Here is a 6,000-nt window from a genome sequence, read left to right as displayed (position 1 = left end):
TGTTAGGGTTAGACCTATGGTTAGGGCTAGAGATATGGTTAGTGTTAGGGTTAGGGTTAGTGATAGATTTAGGGGAAAGGATGGGGTTATACCTAAGTTCAGGTCTAGGGCGAGGGTTAAAATTAGAGATAAGGATAGAGTTAGGGCTTGGGTTAGGATTAAGGCTAGGTAAAAGCCTAAGATGACGACTAGTGATTGTGTTAGAGTTAGGGCTAGGATTAGGGCTGGGCCTAATGTCAGGTCTGGATTCATGGTTATGTTTAATTTTTGGTTTAGGTTATGGCTAGGTATATTGTAAATTTTAGTTTTAGGTTTAAAGCTAGGTGTATTATTAGGGCCAGGGTTCGAGTAGGGTTTGGTTTAGTTAAGATTTAGGGTTAAGGCTTGAATTAGCTGAATAGGGTTAGTGTTAGCAATAGTGTTAGGGTTAGGCCTAGGGTTAGCATTTGGGTTAGGCTTATCTTTAGGGTAATGGATAGGTTTCAAGCTAATGTTATGGCTAGGGTTAAGGTTAGAATTTGGACTAGGGTTAGGTTTAGGCCTATGGTCAGTGTCAGGGTTAAGTTTGGGGTAAGTGTTAGCATTTGATCTATGATTAGGTCTAGTGTTAGGGTTAGAGTCAGGGCTAAAGATAGGGTTAGGGTTATGTTTAGATTAAGGTTAGAGTTTGAGCTATAATTAGGGTTAGGGTGAGGTCTAGGCTTATTGTTAGTGTTACAATAAGGACTAGCTTTAGGGCTAGGATAAGGGCTATGTTTTGTGAGGTTTATATCTAGCATTAGGGTTATGGGTAATGTAAGATCTAGGGATATGGTTATGGCTAGTTTTATGGTTATGGTTATGGATAAGTCTAGTGTTCTAGTTTGGTTTTGGGTTAGGATAAGCTTTAGAGCTAGGGTTTTTTTAGGGCAATGGTCATTGTTTGGGGTAGGGTTCAGTTTAGGGTGAGGGCCAGATTTAGGACTAGTGTTGGATCTAGGCATAGAGTTATTCTTTACGGTAGGTTAACAGTTATTGTTAGAGCTAGTGCTAGGTTTTTGTTTAGGGCTAAGGCTAGATTTATGACTCTATTTAGGATTAGATTTGGTCTAGTGCTAGTGTTACTGTTAGGTTTCGGTATAGGTTTACTGATAGTGGTAGGATTAGGGTTCGCTTTATGGTTAATGTTAGGTTTACATCTGGGGTTAATGCTAGGGTCAGAATAAGGGTCAAGGTTAGAGTTAAGATTAGAGCTAGAATGAGGGCTAGGTTTAAGACTAGTAATAGAGATAGGTTTTGAGGTAGGCTAAGGATTATGGTTAGGACTAGTGTAACATTAAGTTGAGGGTTTGGCTTAGGGTAAGGGATAGGTTTAGAGGTAGAGTTAGGATTAGGGTTAGTGTTAGGGTTAGGTTTAGGGTTAAACCTAAGTTTAGGGCTTGGAATATGGCTGGGATTTGTATTCGCATTAGGGCTACAACTAATGAAAAAACTAGAATTCTGATTAGGGCTAGTTTTAGGGTTAGCATTAGGTCAATGTTTAGAGCTAGGGTTACTGTTAGGATCTGAGTAAGGGTCAGGGTTACTTTTAGTGTTAGTGTTAGGATTAAAATTATGGCTACGTAAGGGCTAGGTGTAGGGTTAGGGTTTGGTTTAGGTTAAGGGTTAGGGTTAGGGTTATTGCTCTATTTTGTTTTAGGGCTAGGTACTGTTAGGGCTAGTTTTCCAATTAGCATTAGGGTTAGGGCAAGTGTTAGAGTGAGCTTTAGGCTAAAGGTTAGGGTTAGATATAGTTTTAGGGCTAGGGTGAAAGTTAGAGCTAGCTTTGGGGCTAGGGACAGGGATAGGGTTTGGGTTATGGTAAGGGATAGGATAGGAATAGTAATAGAGTTAGGGTTTGAGGTAGGCTAAGGATTAAGTTTGGGACTAGTGTAGCATTAGAGTGAGGGTTTGGCTTAGGGAAAGAGATAGGGTTTAAGGTAGGGTTCGGGTTAGTGTTAGGTTTAAGGCTAGGGTTAGGGTTAGAGTTAAAAAATAGAGTTAGATCTTGGATTCTGGCTAGTATTTGTTTTATCATTAGGGCTATGATAAGAACTAATGATAAAGGCTAATGAAAGAACTAGGTTTCTGCTTAGGGTTAGTTTTAGTGTTAGCGTTTGGGCAATGTTTAGAACTAGGGTTATTGTTAGGGGCTGAGTCAGTGTCAGGATAATTTCTACGGTTAGGGCTAGGACTCAAATTAGGGCTAGGTTTAGGGCTAGGTGTAGCTTTAGGGTTTGGCTTAGGTTTAAGGTTAGGGTTATGGCTCAGTTTTGTTTTAGAGTTAGGGTAGATTTAGGGCTAGTTTTCCAATTAGCATTAGGGTTAGAGCTAGTGTTAGGGTGAGGTTTATACTTAATTTTAGTATTAGATCCAGGTTTAAGCATTGGGCAAAGGTTAGGGCTAATTTTTGGACTAGGGATAGGGCTAGCGTTTTGGTTATGGTAAGAAATAGGAGTAGAACTATGGATAAGGCTAGGGCGAGATTTAGAGTTATTCTTATGGATAGGGATAAGGTTAGGTTTACTGTTAGGGCTAAATTAGGGATAGGAATAGTGCTAGGGTTAGTATTAGATTTAGGCCTAGGTTTAGGGCTAGGGTTAGGTTTAGCACTAGGGTTAGGGTCAGTATGATTTTTACAGCTATGTTTAGTGCTAGGACAAGAGATAAAATTAGGGTTAGGGCTAGGGTTAAAATTAGGGTTAGTATTAAGTCTAGGCTTAGAATTAGGATTAGGTCTATGGATAGGGCTAATGTCAGGTCTGGGTTAAGGTTAGGCTAGGGTTAGGGATAGGGCTATGGCTCAGTTTAGTTTTAGATCTAGGCCTAGGTTTAGGGCTAGTTTTATGATTAGTGATAGTGTTAGGGCTAATGGTAGGGTGAAGTTTAGGCTTAGAATTATTGTGATGGTTAGATCTAGGTTAAGGGCTATGGCTAGGTTTAAGGCTAAGGTTAGGGCTATTGTTAGGGTTATGGTAATGGATAGGGTCAGAACTAGAAATAGGGCTACGGCGAGTGTTCGAGTTAGTCTTTGTGCTCGGGTTAGGGGTAGGTTTAGGTTTAGGGCTAAATTAGGGCTAGGATTAGCGCTAGGGTTTGTGTTAGGGTTAGACCTTGTGTTAAGGCTAGTGTTAGTGTTAGGGTGAGGATTAGGTTTATGGGAAGGGATAGGGTTATAGCTAGCTTTAGGTCTATGGTGAGGGTTCCAATTAGGGTTAGGAGTAAGGTTCGGGTTTGGGTTAGGATTCAGGCTAGATTTAGGGTTAAGCTGAGGGTTTGTGTTAGGGTTAGGGCTTGGATTAGGCCTAGGGCTAATGTTTGGTCTAGGTTTATGTTTAGTATTAGTTTTACTGTTAGGTTATAGCTATGTCTAGTATAAGGTTAGGTTTAGGGTAGGGGTCAGGTTTAGAGTTTTGTGTATTATTAGTATCAGGGTCCGGGTATGGTTTGGTTTAGTTTATCTTTTTGGGTTAAGGATTGAATTAGCTTTAGGGTTAGTCTTCTGGATAGGATAATGGATAGGACTAGGTTTATGGTTCCAGTTAGGTTTAGAGGAATGGATAGGGTTAGTGTTAGCGATAGAGTTATGGTTAGGCCTAGGGATAGCATTTGGGTTAGGCTTAGCTTTACGGTTATGGATAGGGTTAGAGCTAAGTTTAGGGCTAGGGTTATTGTTAGCATTAGTTTTTGGGTAACTGTAGGCATTTGAGCTAGGGTTAGGAATAGGGTGAAGATTAGGGTTTGAGTCAGGGTTAGGTTTAGGTTTAGGTTTAGGTTTAGACTAAGGATTAGGGTTTGAGCTAGGCTTAGGGCTACTGAAAGGGTTAGCATTGGGGTTAAGTCTAAGGTTATGGTTAGGGTTATGATTAAGGCTATGTTTAGTACTAGGATAAGGGTTAGGTTTTGTGTGATGTTTATGGCTAACATTAGGGCTATGGTAATGTAAGAGCTAGGAATATGGTAGTGGCTAGTGTTAGGGTCAGGGTTATGGATAAGTATAGTGTTAGGGTTAGGGTTTGGTTTATGATAAGGTTTACAGCTAGGGTTTCTATAAGGTTAAGGGTCATTGTTGGGTTAGGTTTGGTATTATGGTTAGGGCCACAATTAGGACTAGCGTTTGGTCTAGTGAAAGGTTTAATCTTTACGTTATGTTAAGGGTTATTGTTAAGGCTAGTGCTAGTTTTTTTTTGTTTTGTTTTGTTTTGTTTTGGGGGGGGCTAAGACTAGATTTATGACTATATTTATTATTAGGTTGGGTCTAGTGCTAGTTTTACTGTTAGGTTTAGGTATAGGTTTACTGGTAGGGGTAGTGTTATTGTTCAGTTTAACATTAGGGTCAGGTTTAGATCTAGGGTTAGTGTTACTGTCAGAATAAGGGTCAGGATTAGGATTAGGATTAAAGCTAAAATAAAGCCTAGGTTTAAGACTAGTAATCGAGTTAAGGTTTGGGGTAGGCTAAGGATTAAGTTTAGGAGTAGAATAGCATTAGGGAGAGGGTTTGGAATAGGGTAAGGCATAGGTTTAGAGGTACGTTTAGGTTTAGGGTTAGAGTCAGGGCTCAGATTAGAGCTAGGATTTGTGTGAGCATTAGGGCTACGTCTAGTGAAAAAAACTAGTTTTCTGTTTAGGGCTAGTTCTAGGGTTAGCATTATTGCAATGTTTAGAGCTAGGAGTACTGTTAGGATCAAACTAAGGGTCAGGGTTATTTCTATGGTTACAGTTAGGTTGCAAACTAGGGCTAAACTTAGGGATAGGTGTAAGTTTAGTGTTTGATTTAGGTTAAAGGTTAGGGTTAGGATTATGGCTCAGTTTTGTTTTAGGGCTAGGTTAGGGTTAGAGCTAGTTTTCCAATTAGCCTTAGGTTTGGGGGCTAGTATTATGGTGAGGTTTTGGCTTAAGGTTAGGGATTACAACCTGGTTTAGGACTAGGGTGATGGTTACAGTTAGGGTTGGGGCTAAGGATAAGGCTAGGTTTGGGTTATGGTAAGGGATAGGTTTTGAAGTTTGCATAGTGCTAGGGCAAAAGTTAAAGTAAGTCTTAGGGCTAGGGATAGGATTAGGTTTAGGATTAGGTATAATTTAGGGCTAGGATTAGCCCTAGGATTAGTGTTAAGTTTTGGCCTAGAGTTAGGGCTAGGTTTAGGGTTAGCATTAGTGTTAGCATAAGGTATAATGTTACAGCTAGGGCATGGGATAAAATTAGGTTTAAGGCTTCAGTTAAGGTTAGGATAAGGATTAAGCCTAGGCTTAGGGCTAGGATTAGGGGTAGAGTTTGTGTTAGGGTTGGGGCTAGGATTAGGTCTAGGGCTAATGTCAGTTCTAGGATTATGGTTAGGGATAGTTTTAGGTTTAGGTTAATGGCCAGGTATATTTTAAGGGTTATGTTGAGGGTTAGGGTCAGATTTACAGCTAGGGGTATTATTAGGGTCAGAGTAAGTGTTAGGGTATGGGTTACGTTAAGGTTTTAGGTTAGGGCTAAAATAAGCATTAGGGTTAGGGTAATGGATATGGTTAGGTTTCGGGTTCAGGTTAGGTTTAGTATAATGGACAGGGTTAGTGGTAAGGCATAGGGTTAGAGTTAGGCCCTGGGATAGAGTTTTAAAGATATGGTTCAGGTAATGGATAGGATGAGAGCTACATTTAGGACTAGGATTATTGTTAGGTTAGGGCTATGGTTAGAGTTAGGCCTAGGGTTAAAATTTGCTTAGGGTTATGGTTAGGGTAATGGATAAAATTATATCTATGTTTAGGGCTAATATTATGGTTAGGAATAGGGCTATGGTTCGTTTTAGGTTTTGGGTTAGGACAAGGCGTAGGTTTAGGTTTAGGTTTAGTTTAATTGTTAGGGCTAGGGATAGGGTTAGGGATACGATTAAATCTAGAGTTAGAGTCCAAATTAGAGCTAGGTTTTGGGTTAGGTTAGGGCTAGTGTAGGACTACAGCTAATGTAAGAACTAGGGTTACGATTAGGGCTAGTATTAG

This window comes from Marmota monax, unplaced genomic scaffold (assembly GCF_021218885.2).
Source record: "Marmota monax isolate L192 unplaced genomic scaffold, Marmota_monax_Labrador192_F-V1.1 WCK01_AAM20220418_F8-fsc00335, whole genome shotgun sequence".
Lineage (NCBI taxonomy): Eukaryota > Metazoa > Chordata > Mammalia > Rodentia > Sciuridae > Marmota > Marmota monax.
Note: the sequence above shows the minus strand (reverse complement) of the source record.